The sequence below is a fragment of the Benincasa hispida genome, chromosome 7 (genome assembly GCF_009727055.1).
Source record: "Benincasa hispida cultivar B227 chromosome 7, ASM972705v1, whole genome shotgun sequence".
NCBI classification, from domain to species: domain Eukaryota; kingdom Viridiplantae; phylum Streptophyta; class Magnoliopsida; order Cucurbitales; family Cucurbitaceae; genus Benincasa; species Benincasa hispida.
The window spans coordinates 37941715-37958981 of record NC_052355.1 but is presented as its reverse complement, the minus strand read 5'-3'; the positions used below and the strand labels follow the sequence as shown (position 1 = coordinate 37958981).

At 35.5% G+C, this 17267-nt stretch overlaps 1 long non-coding RNA gene across 1 annotated transcript; it reads left to right on the top strand.

Moving 5' to 3' along the window:
* The first annotated feature begins 14231 nt into the window (after positions 1–14231).
* Positions 14232–16560, top strand: LOC120081586. The gene is made up of 2 exons (XR_005482886.1): positions 14232–15004; positions 16389–16560. It is a non-coding gene; the product is annotated as an uncharacterized LOC120081586 (long non-coding RNA).
* Positions 16561–17267: the final 707 nt, after the last annotated feature.

Genomic DNA, 17267 nt, shown 5'->3' with positions numbered 1-17267 from the left:
CAAGTTGCTACATACTCAGCTTCCATAGTGGAGTCAGCAATGCACCCTTACTTGGTGCTTCTCCAGACTATAGCCCCTCCCCTAAGAGTAAACACTAATTCTGAAGTGGATTTCCTAGAATCTCTATCACTTAGGAAATCATAGTTTATGCATCTTGTAAGGATCAAATCCTTAGATCCATATGCGAGCATGTAGTCCCTCATTCTCTGAAGATACTTGAGAATGTTTTCAACGGCAGTCCAATGATCAAATCCTAGATTAGATTGATATCCACTGACTATTTTCATTGCATAACAGATGTTAGGTCTAGTACATAACATCGCATACATCAAGCTGCCAACAGCCGATGCATAGAGGATTTGTCTCATTCCTCAACCTTTTGAGGTGTCTTAGTGAAAGAACCATTGAAGGTACTTGAACAGAACATGGGATCGAACTCAAACCCAAAATTTACATAATCATAATTTTATAGTAATCATAGCGGATTTTCCATCTAATTAAAAACAGCATGCTTAGAAGAAAATGTAGAAAAAAAAAATAAATTTTGGGTTTCGGAAACTCTTGCCTTTGAAGACCGTTCTTCAATGGAATCCTTCGAACCGGCGAACACCTCCACGATGGAAACCTCAACATTCTCTATGTGAGAATCTATGAGGAGTGTGTGCTCTAGCTATTTTGGAAGAGAGGGAATTTGAGAAGCAAGAGAGGGGGAGGAAGATACAGATCTTTTATCTGTCTCTGTATTTTTTTACTAAATGGAGATGAAACCTTCCAAAAAAAACTCCCCACTAATACGTAGTAGTTGAGAGAAAATAGGGGAGAGAAGATATTTCCCTCCCATCAAATTTTTTTTTAAAATAAATAATAAATTAAATTAATTTTAATTTACAATTAAAACCATTATATATATATATATATAACCATATGTTATATCATATATAACATACAACCCATATAACATATAGTCTATAGTTTTGTTGGGTTGTAGGTCCTAAAGATGTTATTCAACATTTCTTCAATAAAGTTGTTATTGAATTTATAAATTGCACTTGTAAAGACTAAATCCAATAAACTAAGATCCATGGCTATTATATGAATACTTGAACTTTCTATGGAGACATGAAGATGGATCAAGTCTGAATAAATAGGCAAAATGACCTATAGTATACGAATAAGTTTGGGTGCCTTATTCTGGTAACACCATCGGATGCGGCCCACACTGTAGTTGTTAAAATCTGTTGTAAGGTACTACAAACGAAGTGATCCTGATTCGTTCATGTATTGACATGAGGAGTGGGCGCGTCCTATATAATGAGTTTCCGTAAGATCGGACCAAGAAATAAGTCATTCCTACTTTATAATGTTGTTTACTGTTTAAAGACTGACTACTTCGCTTAAATGACCTAGGTAACTCAATCTTAATCTTGAGCTAATGAACTTCTGTTTATTTGGGATTATCCTTAGATTTGCATAGATGAGAGTTGGCTCAACAACATCGACTTAATAAGCCTCCCATTTAATGGGTATGATTGGGTAGATAGCTAGGGACATAAGGTGCAACAAGAAATTCACACCTATCCAATTCAAGGATGGGAGGAAGGTTGTTCTCTTAAATGTTGAATCCAGGTCTTGAACAAGGGGTCCCACCCTCTCATTGGCTTGAGAGGGATCCGATTTTCTGATTGAATCACAAGCCAATAGTTCATTAGAGGATCAGTGGAACTTAAGGAGCAAAATGTAATTTCGGGGGCAAAACAACATTTGACCTAGCCGTTATTATGAACAACCTATGAAGGGTCAACTTACTGATTATGGTTAAATTAAGTGGACATAAATATATCTATAGTGAAGATAGTGCAACTATTGAGCTATAGCGATGTAACTCGATAGTTAACGATATTAATTAATTCGGTCTAAATTGTTTTAGCCAATTAATCTCAAATCGTTAGAGCTCATGATCTGTAGGTCCATAAGGTCCCTTTACTAGCTCATAAAACATGAACACCTTGGATTAGTAAATTGATAGAATTTGGAATTATTTCAATTTGAAGTATTCAAATTGAATTTCAATTTGAAATGTTCACATTGAATTTAGGATTTGAATTTGAATAGTTCTAATTCAAATTAGGGTTTGTATAATTATATTCAATATAATTAATTAACGTTTAATTTATCGAAATTAAACGAAGTTGGAGAGTTTATAATATTTAAATATCAATTACATGAATAGGATTCATGTTTAAAATTATGTGTGTGATTAATTTAATATTTGATATTAAAGTATTATTTAATTAACTAAATTTGTTTAATTAATTAAAATCAAATTAATTTTCAATTTTGATTCAATTTGAGAAATTGGTTTTTGAAATTTTGAAATTAATTAATTTTAGAATTAATTAAATAATATTTTAGTTAATTTTTTAATTAATTGAAAATTGAAAAGATAGTGGAAACATTCAAACCTCTTCAAGTATGAGGTGGATTCATCAAGATTATCCCACCTAGCTCACTTTCTTCATCAATTAAATGTGGCATTGACCCTCCTCATTAGTGCTTGCATGAAAAGGAGGAATAAAACTCCTCAATTTTGGCAAATCGAGAGAAAAACTGGTGGCTGAAAATTGGTTTATGTAGTGTTCTTCTTCACCACCAAACCCACTCCATTCCCTTCACAAATTCAACTCAATTGTGAGTTCCACCACTAAAATTCAAGGCTGAGAATAGTAAAGAATATCTCTTGGTGGTTCATTGAATTTTTGGAGTTGAGAATTCGTGAAGAGCAGCTTGGATTAGAGGAATTCTTCAAAAGAATATGTTGTTTGAAACCATCTTCTAAAAATTTTGATTTTACATGCTCTTACAACTTAAACTAAACGTAATTAGAGTACTTATTGATTCTGATTGCTTCCATTGCTTGCTTCTTTGTTCCTTTAATTGGTATCAGGAATTTTTATTATTGCATGTTTTGGGACTGATATGGTAATTTTATCAACTTTGGCTTTAGATTTCTCTTTGATTCCTAAGTTAAATTTGTAATTGGCTCTCGTTTGATGAGCTTTTATGTGTGCTCTAGAGTTTGTAATTTATTTGGAATCAATAGAGACGAAATTAGGTTGTAATTTGAAGTTTGAAGCCAACAAGGTTGAGCAGCAAAATTGGAATTGGAGATACTGCCTGCAAGCATCGTAACGCTTTTCATCGAGCATTGCAACGCCACAGGCATATTGATGAACAGTGTTGCAACCTAGGATGTAATGTCACGACATTGTACATCCCAGCCAAGAACAGCGCGCGTCCATGAGTCGTTTCACGCGGGAGAGGTCCAATTCGACCGGTATTCATCCAATCCAGTTCGGTTCAGCCATCCTTGGACCAGTTCAGCATCTTTTGAAACTCTGGAGGTCCAGTTCGAGCGGTTTGAGTCTCGTTTGGGTCAGTTCGTGTGGTCCATATCAAAATTGAAGTTGTTTTGAACCTATTGTTTAATAATTTAGTTATTATTGCTTGTTTAGGATGCCAAAGTTGAACCATATCAGTGTTGTTTAAATATTTATGCATGTGATGTATGTTATATTTAAATTAAAACATGTTTGTGCATATTGTATGTCATGTAGATTTAAAATCCCACCAAAAGAAGCATATTACATGCATTGGATATATTTTATAAATTGTTATAATATATAGTATGCATGTTTAGGGTTTCTTTTGTTTAATATAAGTATTATATTAAATGTTGAATGCCTTTCTTCAATGTTATGGATGCAAAGCATGTTCTTTTATAAGTTGTTATAAAATTGGATTAGACATTAAAATCTATGACAAAGATAAGTTGTAAACGCTTGTTTTAAATAGTTAAAATAGGTCGTTATCTTATAAATCAAGGTTACAAACTCAACGGGTATATAATCCTATCTAATGCTAAAGGTTTCTAAGTTGACGGTCTACGGAACACCTCCTACCTGGGGATTATATCCAAATAATTGAGCATTGTTAACCAATTTTATAAGTGTACATGAGCGGTGTGAGGTAATAAAATGGTTTATCACCTAGACATTGTAGGTTAAAATCCATTTATAAGCGTTATTGGATAAACCACATACACTTAGGGTTTTTAATTAGCCGAAATAAATTTGAGTATAAATATACCCAAATAATAATTAGTACACTTCAATGGGAGTTTAATAACGTATATGATTTGTTGTTAGAATGCTTCAGTGGGAGATTAATAACATATACGATATGTTGGTTTTAATTGTCATGTCCCTAAAGAGTTCACACCGTGAGGTCCATGCAACGTTTTCATGTCGATTATACCTCGTCTGCTTCATTTGAAAGGTGTTTGTATGGGTCAAAATCAAGGTGAATAAGGGAAATTTATTCATTGTAAAATAAAATATATGATATATTGATCTCAACTCTCACATTCCTGAAGAGTTCACACTGTGAGGTCCATACAACACTTCGTGTGATTATACCTCGACTGCTCCATTCAGAAAGTGTTTATATGGGTCAAGATCAAGGTGAATGAGGAAGTAGTTCATAGTAAATGGGTGAAAGATATGTGATAATGTGTCCTGTAGTCTCTTCCATTGGTTTGGACCATGAGATTCCTATGTTGCGCCTGCTGATTAGCTTTAGACGACCCTTGCAAGTTGTCTAATGATGGTTATCCCCTCAGAGGGTTGTAACACAGGATTCGAAACAACTCAAACTCCAGAAATGGATAGGATTTCTTAGGTCCATTCCCAATCTTGACTTTCTAATTCGGTAGCATCGTTAATGTAATGGCCTAACCCCCTAGGACTTAAGTTGGGTCGTTACTAAACACATGCATGCATGGAACTTAAAACGACACCCTTTTATAGTGAAATAAATGCTAAATAAATAAGGTAAATTCAAAAGACCTTCATTAAACTCAAATATTAAAAACAAACGATAGGGTACCCATAAATCATAAGTGATAATAAATAGGTCTGAAAATAAATCTTAATAGTAAGTTTCAAACATCAAAACTGAAAGTTGAAAATATGAAAAGAAATCCAAATATCATGAGAAGAAACATGGAATTGGTCCTAGTGGCTCAATCACGGATTCCACTTGTCAATCATCAGTGCATCTCTACCTTTACCTGAAACAACAACATGAGAAATGATGAGTATAAAATACTCAGTAAGTAACCCCACTACTGGGGTCAGGGTAGGCATCTATGTTCTCTAGATGCCTACCTCTGGTGGAAACATATAAACTTCTCTAGTCCTCATGGGACACATACATACATGAAAAACTGATTTTTATCCTACTGTTGTTAAGTATGCTCACTACCTCTAGTAAATCCTGTAGGTCCCACAATCTATGGTGAATCCCGAAGGAAAGCACCACCTCTAGTGAATCCCGAGAGAAACACAACCTCTGGTGAATCCCGAAGGAAACCACCACCTCTAGTGAATCCTGAAGGAAACACAAGCTCTGGTAAATCCTGAAGGAAATGCAACCTCTTGTGAATCCCGAAGGAAACACAACCTCTGGTGAATCCCGAAGGAAACACTACCTCTAGTGAATCCCGAAGGAAATACAACCTCTAGTGAATCTCGAAGGAAACACAACCTCTAGTGAATCCTGAAGGAAACACAACCTCTGGTGAATCCCGAAGGATAACACCACCTCTAGTGAATCCCGAAGAAAACACCAACTTTGGTGAATCCCAAATGAAACACAACCTCTGGTGAATCCCGAAGGAAATACAACCTCTAATGAATCCCAAAGGAAACACCACCTCTAGTATATCCCGAAAGAAACACAACCTCCAGTAGGCATCTAACTAATCAGTGTGGACACTATCACAATCTCAACATCACAAGTATCACAACATGGTTCTATAATATACATATATATATCTCATTGTCCTAATCCCATAACATACATATAAATCTCATGATCATGGTTCTATAACGTACATATAGATTTCGTCATCATAACTCTATAATATACATATACATCTCATCATCCTTAGATTCAGCAGGATCTTCAAGAATAATAATATACTCAATCATCGTAGCATTCAAATGTCTCTATGCGCATCTAGTCTTTTAAATCCTCATGCCAGCAAGGCATACATAAACATCAAACCATATATATCCTCAATAACCATAATTATTAATACCTGGCTCTAGTCCTTTCAAACCCCAGTCAATGAACACATACATGAATATCATGTTAACTACTAATCCTCTGTAAATCATAATTATCATTGCCTGGCACTAGGGTAGTTCCAGTAGTAAGATTACTTACCTCAAATTTGGTCACAAATTAATCCAAGTAATTAACCTTCTTACAACTCTTGGAAGACTTTGAATCCACCCTATAATATAAATTACAAATATTAATTTAGCACCCCTGGTCCAAAAATAATAAATCCAAAGTTTTAAACTCATCTTTGAGGTCTAAATCCAATTAACCAAATTTAACTTACCAAAGTTGTGGCTTGGCCCCAAAACAATTTCCAAAACTCAATCCCAATGGCCAACCTAAACATAATTTGAATCCAAAATTAATAACTTAATTTTTCATAAGTACTATTAAACCAAAAGAATACCAACCCAACTATTCACCCAAAACTTTACAAAATCAAACAATTTCTGTCGAAAATGGGTCTCTTCCTCGATGAGCAACGTCCTAAAATCTTCCGAATCTTGCTTCTGAAAGTCCAATCATAGTGGATTTTAACCAAAATGATTTCAAAACAAAACAACACCCAAAACTTCAAGGAAAACACCTAAAACTAAAATCTTACCCAAAATAGATCTGACGACAACCATGACGGTGGAAAAGGTTGGGCAGCATGGCTAGGAGCATCGGACGACAATGGCGTGAATGTGAGCGGCTGGGTGTCACAACTGTGCAGACGCGAGCGGCTGGGTTTCTGCAGAGGTGCGGGGCATTGGACATTCAAATTCCGCTCTGGGCGGCGACTGAAGGCTGGGCGGTATGGCTGGGGAAGCTTCGACTCAGATCTGGCGATTGACGAGGCTAGCGACTCACGGTGGCGCGACTGCACACCACGAACAGTGAGCGGCATCGCGCGGCACGAAGGAGGCGGTCAACTGGATTCGGCAGTAGGTCGCGTGGATTGGATGACTGGGCGAAGAACGAAATGCGGACGGTGAGCGAACGACCTCGACGTCGAAGGCGCACGACGACAGAAGGCTGAACGGTGAGGGATAAGGGCGGTGCAGGTCCAACAGCGAGAGAGGAAATTTTTTTTGGAGGGGGGTTTACACGTGAGAGAGAGAGAGGTTGAGGTTGAAGTTAAAATAATTAAAATAAAATAAAATAAAATACTTTACTTTATTTTATTATATCTTATTTCGTATTATTTTATCATTTCCTCTTCCAAATTCTATTTTTAATCTCTCTTTCCCTTACCATTCCCAATTCCAAAAAGAATTTAACTAATCTCCTTGAAAATGACATTAATTCCTAACATCAATTTCCAACATTAAAGAATTAAATTCCAGCAGTTACACTTAAAAGTCCAAAATTCCAAAAATGCCCTCAATTAAAGGAAATTACTGAAATTACGTTAATAACAAAATTTGGAGTGTTACAGTTAAGGCCGACCACTGAAGTCTGAAAATTGAGGGTTACACTTACAAAATTACTAAGTGTTAGTAATTTCTGACCAAAAACGGTAACTAAATAACTATAAGAATAAGACTTTTTCTGGAAATAGTATTTAGTTAAGAATGTCTTACTTTAGTGAAGGAGTATTTGACTATCCCTCGGTAGCACTTTTTCCGACTCATTATAGTATCGTTGCAAATAAAATGATTATGGGTACATTATTACTTTTTGCTAAAACTTAATTTGGATTTAGTTGCAATTCATTAATAAGAATTTGTTTAAAATTTCAACATGTCGAATTCTTCTAGAATACTCGCTTCCGTATTAGTTAATGGTAATAACAATTCAACATGTAAATTACTAGCAAAAGATGATTCAAAGCAAGTTTGAACAAAGAATTGTACTCTTATCTCCCAACTCATCTAAAGTTTTGAACTATATAAATGAGAATGTGAAAATCGAACTACGGAATAAATACGATTTACTTGTCATTGAAACATGCTTAGTGGAAAACAAGAAAAAGACCTGGATAATAAATTCAGGTGTCGCTAATCATATATGTACTTTCTCTAAGGAAACAAGTTCCTGGAGACTATTAACATAAGGCAAAGTAGCTTTATGGTAGGAACCGGGGAGGTTGTTTCAGCTAAAGTAGTGGGAGATATGAAGTTATTTATAAGAGATAGATACATTTTGCTTGAAAATATTTATTACATTCCTTCTATGAAAAGGAATTTAATATCTGTCTCATGTTTACTAGAACAAAATTATAAAGTTTCTTTTGAAAATTATGAAGTGTTCATTACTTCAAAAGATATCAAAATTTATTCTGCAAAACTAGAAAATAACTTATACATGTTAAAACTGACTGAGGTAAAATCCGTTTTGAACAGAGAGATGTTTAAAACAATTGAGACTAAAAATAAGAAACGAAAAATTTCTCCAAATGCCTACCTTTGGCACTTAAGACTTGATCACATCAATCTCAATAGGATTGAGAGATTGGTTAAGAACGATCATCTAAATCAGTTAGAAGACAGTTCATTACCGCCATGTGAATCTTGTCTAGAGGGTAAAATAACTAAAAGATCTTTTGCTAGAAAAGGTCTTAGAGCTAAAGAACCCTTGGAGCTAGTGCATTCAGACCTTTGTGGTCAGATGAATGTTAAAGCTAAAGGAGGGTATGAATATTTCATCAGCTTCATTGATGATTATTCAAGGTATGGCTTTATTTACCTAATGCATCATAAGTCTGAAACACTTGAAAAGTTCAAGGAATATAAGGTTGAGGTTGAGAACCAATTAAGTAAATGGCTTAAAACACTTCAATGGATCGAGAGGATGAGTATATGGACTTAAAATTCCAGGAATATTTAATAGAACATGGAATGCAGTCGCAACTCACAACACCTAGAACACCTCAACAAAATGGTGTAGCAGAAAGGAGAAATAGGACCTTGTTAGACATGGTTCGTTCTATGATGAGTTATGCTCAGTTACCAAGTTCTTTTGGGGGTTATGTAGTTCAGACTGCAGTATACATTTTGAACATGGTTCCCTCGAAAAGTGTTTATGAAACACCTTACGAGCTATGAAGATGACGTAGAGGTAGTTTACACCACTTTAGGATCTGAGGATGCCCAGCACATGTGTTGGTGCAAAATCCTAAGAAGTTGGAACGTCGTTCAAAGATATGCTTATTTGTAGGTTACCCTAAAGAGACAAAAGGTGGTTTCTTTTATGATCTTCAGGAAGATAAGTTATTTGTATCGACAAATGCAAATTTCCTGGAGGAAGACCACATTTAAAATCATCAACCTCGTAGTAGGCTAGTAATAGATGAAATTCCCAAAGAAATGACAAATTCATCAACAAGAGTTGTTGATGAAACTAGTACTTCACATCATTCTCAAGAGTTGAGATTGCCTCGACGTAGTGGGAGGGTTGTGCAATAGCCTGACCGATACATGGGTTTAACTGAAATTCAAGTCAACATACAAGATGATGGCTTAGAGGATCCATTGACTTTCAAACAAGCAATGGAAGATGTGGATAAAGACTAGTGGATTAAAGTCATGGACCTTGAAATGGAGTCAATATATTTCAATTCAGTCTGGAATCTTGTAGATCAACCAGAAGGGGTAAAACTCATTAGTTGCAAGTGGATCTACAAGAGAAAAAGAGACCAAGCTGGTAAGGTACAAACCTACAAGACTAGGCTTGTGGTAAAAGGGTTTACCCAAAGGGAGGGGGTAGACTATGAAGAAGTCTTCTCTCAAATTTCCATGATAAAGTCTATGAAAATACTCGTCCATAGTTGCATTTTATGATTATGATATCTGCCAAATGGATGTCAAGACAGCCTTTCTAAATGGTTATCTTGAATAAAGTATCTATATGTCTCAACCAAAAGGGTTTATAGAACGGGGTCAAGAGCAAAAATTTTGCAAGCTTAAAGGATTGAAACAAGCATCTCGATCCTGGAATATGAGATTTGACACTACGATCAAATTTTATGGCTTTAAACAAAATATTGATAAACCTTGTGTTTACAAGAAAATCATTAACAGAACTGTCACTTTTCTGGTTTTATCTGTTGGTGATATTCTACTCATAGAAAATGAAGTAGAATTTCTGGCTGACATTAGGAGATGGCTTGCTAGGCAATTCAAATGAAATATTTAGGAGAAGCACACTATGTTCTTGGGATCCAAATAATTCGGAACTGCAAGAACAGGACTTTAGCATTATCTCAAACATCTTATATAGACAAGATGTTGTCTAGATATAAAATGCAAAATTCCAAGAAAGGAATGTTACCATTCAGACATGGAATTCATCTATCTAAGGAACAAAGTCCTAAGACACCTCAAGATGTTGAGGTCATGAAATGAATTCCATATGCATCAGCAGTAGGGAGTTTAATGTATGCCATATTGTGTACTCGTCCCGACATATGTTATATAATTGGAATTGTCAGTAGATTTCAATCCAATCCAGGATATGATCATTGGACTATCGTTAAAAACATCCTCAAGTATCTTCAGAGAACATGAAATTATGTGCTCGTGTATGGAACTAAGGATCTAATTCTTACTAAATACACTAATTCTGACTTCCAGACTAATATTGATTCAAGAAAATCTACTTTGGGGTCAGTATTCACTCTAAATGAAGGAGCAGTAATATGGAGAAAGTATCAAGCAAAGTTGTACTGCTAATTCCACAATGCAAGCTGAGTATGTAGCTGCAAGTGAAACAACAAAAGAAGCAGTATGGCTCAGAAAGATCCTAACTAATTTGGAAGTGGTCCCAAATATATATCTGTCAGTCACCCTATTTTATGATAACAGTGGAGCAGTTGCAAACTCAAAGAAACCTAGAAGATAAACATGGAAAGCACATCGAACGCAAGTACCATCTCATCAAGAAGATTATACATAGAGGAGATGTGATCGTCACGCAGATAGCCTCACAAGACAACTTGGCAAATCCATTTATGAAGTCTCTTTCAGCTAAACTGTTCGAGGGTCACCTAGTGGGACTAAGATTATGAAATACTTAGAACTACGACAAGTGGAAGAATAATGGGTATTTGATGCCCTCGTTTATTGTATTTATTCTACTGTTTTTTATTCTCTTATTGAACTCAACATTGTATATATTCATCCATTAGAGGTTTAGTCCAAGTGGGAGTTTGTTGGGTTGTATGTACTAAAACTCGTAGTTTGTAAAGTTAAACATATTCTATTATTAATAAAGATGTTATTCAACATTTCTTCAATAAAGTTGTTATTGAATTTATAAATTGCACTTGTAAAGACTAAATCCAATAAACTAAGATTCATTGCTATTATATGAATACTTGAACTTTATGTAGAGACATAAAGATGGATCAAGTTCGAGTAAATAGCCAGAACGGTCTATAGTATACAAATAAGGTTGGGTGTCTTATTCTGGCAACATTATCAGATGCGGCCCACTCTGTAGTTGTTACAATCTGTTATAATGTACTACAAACAAAGTGATCCTGATTCGTTCATGTATTGACATGAGGAGTGGGGGCTTCTTATGCAATGAGTTTGCATAAGATCGAACCAAGAAATAAGTCACTCTTACTTTAAAATGTTGTTTATTGCTTAAAGACTGACTACTTCGCTTAAATGTCCTAGGTAACTTGATCTTAATCCTGAGCTAACTATGAACTCCTATTTATTCGAGATTATCATTAGATTTGCATAGGTAAGGGTTGGTTCAACAGCGTCGACTCAATAAGCCTCCCATTTTAGGGGTAAGACCGGTAGATAGTTGGGGACATAAAGTGCAAGAAGAAATTCACACCTACTCGATTCAGGGATAGAAGGAAGGTTGTTCTCTTAAGTGTTGAATCTAGGTTTTGAACAAGGGGCCCCACACTCTTATTGGCCTGAGAGGAATCCGATTTTGTGATTGAATCACAAACCAATTGTTCCTTAAAGGATCGATAGAACTTAAGGAGAAAGATGTAATTTCAGGGGTACAATAGCATTTTACCCAGTCGTTATTAAGAACAACTGATAACGGGCAGAAATGCACGTTATTACAATGCAAAGATGTAAAACAATGTGGGAATGCGATGGTAGAAACATGTAAAATCGTGTCCAAAAGCATTAAGTTGAGAACATTGCGATCGCATGCGCCCATCACATTAAAGCAGCTAATTTATTTATTTTTTGCAGGAAAATGCGTTGGCGCAAAGCAAATTGCAATCCAAGAAATTCGGCGTCTGAGCGCATTAGAAGATTGCGACCGCAAAGCTATGCGATCTTATGCGCTCGCGAAGGTCTGCTCAAGAAGGTGGCCGCATAAAGACGGTACATCAAGATGAAAGCATAATAAATTACGATGGGATGGAAAGCTGACAACGGTCGAATCGAATTTAGTTGACAAGCCATTAACGACACACTGTAACAAGTACATTCAACTTTTCGGTGACCATTAATCGGTGCATCAGACAAAGATTTAATGACCTCCCATCATTGCAATCATTTAAGAGAAAAACTTATTCACTTTGAAGCTCTATAAATACCGAAGGCCACGACTGTTAAAGAAGTTTGGAGCTTTGGAGTTCGAAATATACATAGTTCGCCATATACATAGAAGATAGATCATAGATAGTCGTAGTCTGTAATTCTTATACTTAGAAGGTGGAGGCGAGCAAGAGAAGAAGACACTGAAAGATCATTCCTGGTTAGCTCGAGAGACTATCGGGAAGTGCTGTGAACAGAGAGAGGGTCAATACTTCGAAAGCAATAACATTCTTTTCGGAAGAGTAGAGTAAAACATAGTGTAAAAGCTCGGGGAGTAAGACATTGCTACCGGGCATCCTATCCCTGCTTTCCATTGTCGTTTTGTATTCTGACTTTATTTATAAAATGGAATTTGCATCTCTACATCTGTTCAATCTCTTCACATTGCACATGAGTAACTAAATTTCTGAATGGGTTGAGAAGCACTTAGCTAGCATGACCTAAGATTTTCATTTCATGCGATCATCTTGTCTTATGTATGCGTCCATCACCCTTTAGAGATACTTGAGAGAGTAGTTTAAAGAAAGAACATAGACTTGAGAGAGTCAGGTTAGAATATAGGTTTGAGAAAGTCAGACTAGAACCGCATAAGCAAGAGATAGAGACTTAGAGATCTGTTTTCTATCATGCATCGCATGTACCCTAGAAATAGGATATGATAGTATGCGGTCGCCTTGTGTATGTGTGTATCATTTATCATCGCATAGACAAGAATAGAGGCTTAGACATAAGTCCTATAGACATTATCGTATACATCGAATGCATCCTAAAATTAGGAACCATGGTGTTTGCATTGAAAGATGACATGTTGTTGTATGTGTGTAGCATGATCACATAACTTGAACGCAATCTTAGAAAGTGTTAGTTAAATCCCTTCTCAATCCGTTCCCCGCATACTCATTGTAACTTTCACTGTCATTAACTCTTTACTTAATTCTACCGCATAAGATTTATACTTTACACAACATACCAACCAAATATTTATTTTTTTCACCGCAAAGGAATCAAAATTTACCATCGCATATTGTCTCAGTAGTCCCTGTGTTTGACCCTTGACTTATCAGGAAACCTAGTAAGGTTTATACTTGGATTTTACTAGGAAAACTTGCATGTGCAACGCATAGTTCACCACCGCAATTTCACACCATTATTTCATCACATTCACAACGCATCAACAACCTGTGAAGGGTTGACTTACTGATTATGGCTAAATCAAGTGGACACAAATATATCTACAGTAAGAAGAGTGCAACTATCGAACTATAGTGGTGTGACTTTGTAACATCCTGAATTTTTATTATAATGTAATTTTAGTAATTTATATTAATTGAGGGAATTTTTGGAATTTTGGACTTTGTAATTGCGGAAATTTAATTATTGACGAATTTATTCAATTTGGAAATTAATGGCAGGAATTAATTTCATTTTGGGAAGGAAAAGAATTTAATAATATAAAGTGGAATAAGGAAAAGAATAAAATATAGTTTATTTTATTTTCCTTTTTAGTTTTATTATTATTATTATTATTTTATATAAAAAAAACCTATTTTCCCTTCTCATTCTTCATTGCCTGCCCCCTTCCCCTCGAAAATTTTCCTTCCCGTCACCGTCACCCATCGCTCGGCCGCTCGTCCAAACTATCACCATCCATCCAGCCATCCGGTCGACACATCTCAAATCTCGTGGCCAAAGCCTCCCCCTAGCGCGCCGCCTCGAAACTCAAGCCGACCGATCCAATCGCGTGACCCATACTAGTCCAGCCACGCCGTTGTCCAGATTTAGTCCTCACGTAGCCGCTCGCTCGCCTGACACTGCCGCCATTGGAATCTCACCGTCAATTGAATCTCCTCCTCCCTACGAGCCATTGATCCCTCCGCCGCTTGTCTCTCCCTCTCTCTTTCAGATCTGACGACATCGCAAGCCCCTCAGATGTTCACAGCCACTGTTCTGTTGCCACAGTTGTTCGTGTGCCTCCCTCAGATCATCGTAGGCTGCCTTTATTGTCAAAGTTAGTGGTTTTAGGTAAGTTTTGTTGTTTGGACTAAGGTTTGGGTATTTTTCTTGGAATTTATAAATGTTCAACAAGTTCTTGGCCTAAAATCTCTTGGGTTTATCTTAAAGATGGAATTGGAATTTTTTCGAAAGGAATTTAGGTGTTGTTCATTGGAACTAAAATCTATTTCAGTGGAGATTTTGAAGACTGAATTTTTTTGGAGTGAGTATTCACCAACCTTTGTCTTGAGGATCTAATTCAAAGTTTGTGAAAGCTGGAAAGAAGTTCGTTTGCTTGAATTAATTTTAGGCTCAATTTTAAGGTAATGTAATCTTACTACTAGAAATGCCTTTGTATCGGGGCGATAAATTTATGATTTATTTTGAGGATTTTAAGACTGTTTAGAGAAGATATATGAGCATGTGACACTATGTCTGAAGCATTTTAATGTATGAGCGAGATTTAGAATTTTATGAGACATATTAAAAGTACGATTGAGCATGACCCTAAATTATGAGTTAAGCGACACTACTATTGGATTGTCTTCAAGTTAGGTGAAAGTTGGAGCATTTGTTGATGTACATATTTATGTGATTTATTATGAAAGTGTGTAGGATATATGATATATTATGAAATTTCAAATGTTGACTGTTTACATGAGTTAGTGCATGAAAGTGATGTACTAGAGTTGATCCATTAAAACTAGATTAAGCAAGTACGTTGAAGTTAATTAGCATGACCTTGATGAGAAGATTTTAGAGGATTCATGATTATGTGAATGTTATATATAATATGAAGTTAAATGAAATCTCTTTTCCTTTCCAAACTATGTGACTATATGAAAGTGATGCATGTCTAAGGGCACTAGTACATGAAAGAGATGTACTAGGGTTGGTGTATATGAAAGTGATACATACCTAGAGGGTACTGGGGTGTTGTAAGAGGTGCACGCTCAGTGGGTTATGTGTTTACATATCCATGTGTACGAAAGAGGTATGCATCCCTACATTCATAGAGAGGATCTGGGGTGTACAAAAAAGGTAACCCTCAGTTATGTTATGTGTATACAGAAGAGGTGTATACATGACCAGGTGTACGAAAAAAGTACACACTCAGTGAGTTATGTGTATACGAAAGAGGTGTATACATGACTAGGTGTACAAAAGAGGTACACACTCAGTGGGTTATGTGTATACGAAAGAGGTGTATACATGACCAGGTGTACAAAAGAGGTACACATTAAGTGGGTTATGGGTATACGAAAGAGGTATACGCATAGCCAAGTGTACGTAAGAGATTGTGTTTCCTTCAGGATTCACCAGAGGTTGTGTTTCCTTCGGGATTCACCAGATTGTGTTTCCTTCGGGATTCACCAGATTGTGTTTCCTTCAGGATTCACCAGATTATGTTTTCTTTGGGATTCACCAGATTGTGTTTCCTTCGGGATTCACCAGATATTGTGCTTCCTTCCGGATTCACCAGATATTGTGTTTCCTTCCGGATTCACCAGAGGTAGTGGGCATACTTAACTACAATAGGATAGAAACCAGTTTGTCATGTATGTATGTGTCCCATGAGGACTAGAGCAGTTTGTATGTTCCACTAGAAGTAGGCATCTAGAGGACATAGATGTCTAGCCTGACCCCAGTAGTGGGGTTACTTACTGAGTATTTTTATACTCACTCTTTCTCATGTTTATATTTCAGATAAAGCAGGGACACACTGGCGAATGACAAGCGAAATCCGTGATCAAGCCATTGGGACCAGTTTTATGCTTCCACTCATGAGATTTAGATTTCTTTTCATGTTTTTCTTAACTTCTAGTTTTGATGTTTGAAACTTACTATTAAGAATTGTTTTCAGACATATTTATTATCATTTATGATTTATGGGTACCCCATTATTTGTTTTTTTAATATTTGAATTTAGTGAAGAATATTTTAACTTACCTTATTTATTTAGCATTTATTTTACCATAAAAGGGTGTCATTTTAAGTTCCATGCATGCATGTAATTAGTAACAGCCTAACTTGAGTCCTAGGGGGTCGGATCGTTACAGACTCGATAATTAACGAATATTGATTAATTCGATCTAAAGATTTTTAGCCAATTAATCTCATATTGTTGGAGCTCATGATCGGTCCATCTACTAGCTCCTAAAACATGAACACCTTGGATTAGTAAATTGAGTGAATTTGGAATGATTATTTGAAGTATTCAAATTGAATTTAGGATTTGAATTTGAATAGTTCAAATTCAAATTAGGGTTTGTATAATTATATACAATATAATTAATTAACGTTTAATTTATCGAAATTAAATGAAATTGAAGAGTTTATAATATTTAAATATTAATTTCATGAATAGGATTCATGTTTAAAATTAGATGTGTGATTAATTTAATATTTTATATTAAATTATTATTTAATTAATTAAAATCAAATTAGTTTTCAATTTTGATTCAATTTGAGAAACTTGATTTTGAAATTTTGAAATTAATTAGTTTTAGAATTAATTAAATAATATTTTAGTTAATTTTTTAATTAATTAAATTGAAAATTGAAAAGATAGTGGAAACATCCAAA